This window comes from Vigna umbellata, chromosome 5 (assembly GCF_029865625.1).
Source record: "Vigna umbellata cultivar VRB3 chromosome 5, Vumbellata_1.0, whole genome shotgun sequence".
Taxonomy (NCBI): Eukaryota; Viridiplantae; Streptophyta; class Magnoliopsida; order Fabales; family Fabaceae; genus Vigna; species Vigna umbellata.
Window position 1 is genome coordinate 32,704,064 of NC_142169.1, and position 3,864 is coordinate 32,707,927.

Below are 3,864 nucleotides of genomic sequence, written 5' to 3' on the forward strand. Positions count from 1 at the left end.
TGCCAACATAGTTAATAAATCTATTGTTTTCACATACACTTCACGTTATGTTTTTGCTTTTTACATTTTATACTTACTTAAACAAAATCAGGGGTTAGTTATTAAAAAATAATGCCATGTATTATTTCTTCGGCTTATATTCTATTTCATTTCATTTTCAACGATGAAAAAGGCTGATAGAATTTTTGAACTACAGAAAACAAAAGAGATATAGTAACATATTATACAGACTAGATATTATAACATCTATTTTATTTGAGTTTCTTAATCTAATCTAATACTATCTAGTGAACCAGATAGATCAGTTAGATTTCAATTATAATGTTTTTAGCTGAATCAAGAAAGTGATAAACCACAATGCAAAACATATTCTACAGTTGTGTTTTCTCAGCGCATGTTATGCGATGATGATGATGATGATGATGAAAAATCAATCTAGCTAACGCTCACATTCGTATCTTCCAACTCATCCTCTGGTCGAAAGATATCCGAAATCCACAGAGCTCTCGTATGAATGTCAATGTTCTCATGAAGTTGCAATGTGTCAATCTTTTCCAATCCTCCACATTCCTCAAGCCTTTGAGCAAAAACATTGCCTTTCTCATCCTTGTCAGCTTCTCCAACATTCAAAATGATCAGCAGCCCCCCCAGACAAATTGCCAAAAGCTTTGGTTCTGGACAGGTCAAGAGTTCACACAGTGCCTCAATGCAACCCTCAGCCGCAAGGAACCTACCATAATAATGTTCATCACAGCAGTAAAAATTATAAAAATGGCTCTATGAAATATGAATTGATCCTTATAATAATATGCACAAGAGCATAGATTTTGCAGCACCAAAAACAGCAGAATGACGTCAGGTATTGTCTTTATACCTGATATTGTCATCAGATCCTATACAAGTGACATTGAAGATCGCGCAGGCAGCCTCCTTCTTCACCTCAAACTCAGCATTATGGACAACTTTAACAAGAGCAGGAATAATGTTGGCATCGATCACAGCCTGCACAGATAATAAAATAGCCATTTTTTCAAAGGTTCCACTATTTTTTATGTAAACACATTTCCATAATCCTCATGATGACTTGTTATCTATCAATACATAAAACAGAATCACTTTCTCTCCACCTCTCTCAGGTAAACGGATATCTAATGTCTATCACATTCATCCTCCTTAAACTCTTCTATCAACCTTCTTCACTGGACATTGATTCTTTCTAGAAAAAACATATGGACTCGGTGATCCATTAGCCTTTCTTACCTGTACGTGAGCTGGAGTCCCAGATGTGATAAATGCGATTATCCAACTAGCTTCTTTAAATATGAATCTTGTGTATTCACGCTCAAGGAGTTGGCGAAGACACGGGAGCAATTGGTTATCGATCAGCAACTGAGTTTTTTTAGTAGCAATGGAATTAGAAGACGGTAGTATCTACAACGGTTATTTATTCAGAACACAGAAGATGAAAAGATGAAGGGACCATAAAAATGATATTGTCTCTGTATTTAAATGATTATATGTAATTAGGCTCTGCACACTGATATACCTCGCCCCCACAATATAACAATTATGTGAAACATTCTTTCTACCTGTGTATGAGCCCCACCACAAACAGCAATATTTCCTAAAGCCAAAAGTGCAGGTAGAATAACTCCATCTGATGGATACCTGGTAAATAAAATTTAAATGTTTTTTTTTTTCTAGGAAATGAATAGAAACACAAAAGGGAAGAGAGGATATATAAAAGCACGTACTGAAGAAGTTGCACAAGTTTTGGGCAAACTCCTAATTCAATAATAGCTTGAATATTGTCCATATGACCTTCCGAAAGGTAAGCCAAAGTCCAGCATGTATCTGTTAAAACATCTTCATCGGTTGCATGGATGAGTCGCTGAAGAGCAGGTAAGGCAATCTTTACCTGACAAGGATCAAGCCATTTCTCACTAACATACTACTAATATACAAAACGCATTTACCATCAAAATGAATGTAAACATTAATAATAGTTATATTTAACTATTTATACAAGATATTACACAATTCGTAGACAAAAAACGAAACTGGATTCAGTGGTAAAGTTTGCATGCTTACACTCATATGATCACTATATTTGTAACCATGAATAGTACACCAAACAAATTTTAAATGTGTGCCGGTTTACTTAAATAAACCAAGAATCATCCTATTTCCATATTACATGACATTTTCAAGTTATTGAATGTGTCAATGCATGAAATTCAAATAAATCTCTGAAGTGAGATTTTACCAGTTCAAAATCTACTGGAGGCATTCCACGGAGCAAAACAGATAAAGACCACGTAGCAGCTCTTACTATAGACATTGATGACTGTGGTTCCAACTGACTTAATAATATAATGAGAGCACCATGGCTAAGAATAAGATCCCTAAAGTCTGGGCAGCCATTAGCAATGCCTCCTAAAATCCATATTGCCTGTACAAGACATGGGAACCAAACTCGATTTTTTTTTTCCTTTTGCGTACAAATAATCAAGACATAACAAATAAAAGTATTTATAAATACTCTAAGAAAACGGTTATTTTGAAACAAAAAATCTTCTTGCATGAGGAAATTAGAAACTACAGTATGTTTTAAGGCATAATAAAACTGAGTTATAAACACAAGAAATTGAAGACTTTAAAAAGCAAACAGAAGATTTGACCTCTTCTTTTGTATCATCGTGGGTACTAGAGAAAAGATTGATCAAGTGAGGAACAAAGCCAATTTCAACAACAGCACTTTTGTGTTGGAATGATGTGGAAACAAAATCGGATATAACCCACAGAATTTCTGTCTGTACAGCACATGGAACCATGCAATGGAACAATAACTATGGCGTGAGTGAGGTCAAAACTGAAAATCTTAACAAGAGAAGAGAAATGCAATGCTTGCATAAGTATACCTGCAAATAGGGTGCATCGTCCCTTGATAATAACTCCAGAAAGAGAGGGAGAATACCTTTCTTAACGAGGTTATCAACTGGAACGGCTGGTTCTGAACACAAATATCCCCAAATAATAAATGCTATAAAATTAAGCATTACATGATAATGAAATATGAATTGATATATACCACCAGGTGTTACAAAAGTTCTGAAGTGAGCATATGTCTCCAATTGTTTGTCAGGGTATTCATCAGATACACGTTTCACCATCTCAGGAATAGCATCCAGCAGCTAATCATTGGTTCAAAGTCAGAAAGAAAGTTAAAAAAATTAATGTGGAAGAACTACTTAAATAAAATACCTCAAAAAATTGTTGCAGAAGAACTAATTAAACAAAAAAAGCAGTAAAAATTGTTGTAGAAGATAAAAGATTTTGTACCTTACGGAAGATGCGTTGTTCTCGTTTCTTGACAAGAGCGGTTTGACGTTTGATTTTTCTGATGGCGACGAGGTCCTTTTCCCTCCTTCTCCGACTGTCTTCTGCGTCAATTCCAGTCTTATAAATCTTTCTTCTTGTATTCGAAGGAGAACCAGAACTCGAACTGGGTCGCAGAGACATTCTTCAGTCTTGCCTTTTCTTTCCTCCAAGAAACTATCTGAGGGAGCGGTGTGTCTGTGTGAGTTCAACCCAACTGAAAACCGTAAACTGGAAACAGAATAGCCTTGTTCTTCTTTATTCAAACCAACACTAAGCGCGCCAATACCTACCTGTCTTTTCATTAAATTATGATTTTTTTAAATAAGTATTTTTTTTATTAGATCTTAATTTAAATGATGTTATAAAAAATGAATTATGATGAAAGAAATGAGGCACCCACATTATTTATTTATTTACCTGCTCTCCTGTTTCTTTCCACCCTCCAAACATCTTTCATTCCTCATAATTTATGCATTATTAGAA

General features: G+C 34.9%; 1 pseudogene across 1 annotated transcript; it reads right to left on the reverse strand.

Moving 5' to 3' along the window:
- Positions 1-387: 387 nt before the first annotated feature.
- Positions 388-3,550, reverse strand: LOC124838948 (importin subunit alpha-like; annotated as a pseudogene). The gene is made up of 10 exons (XR_015786758.1): positions 3,343-3,550; positions 3,092-3,194; positions 2,922-3,013; positions 2,682-2,813; positions 2,267-2,452; positions 1,755-1,918; positions 1,590-1,671; positions 1,261-1,389; positions 875-1,002; positions 388-730 (listed from the first exon to the last, which is right to left on the reverse strand). The product of XR_015786758.1 is annotated as an importin subunit alpha-like (transcript).
- Between the last annotated feature and the right edge of the window lie 314 nt (positions 3,551-3,864).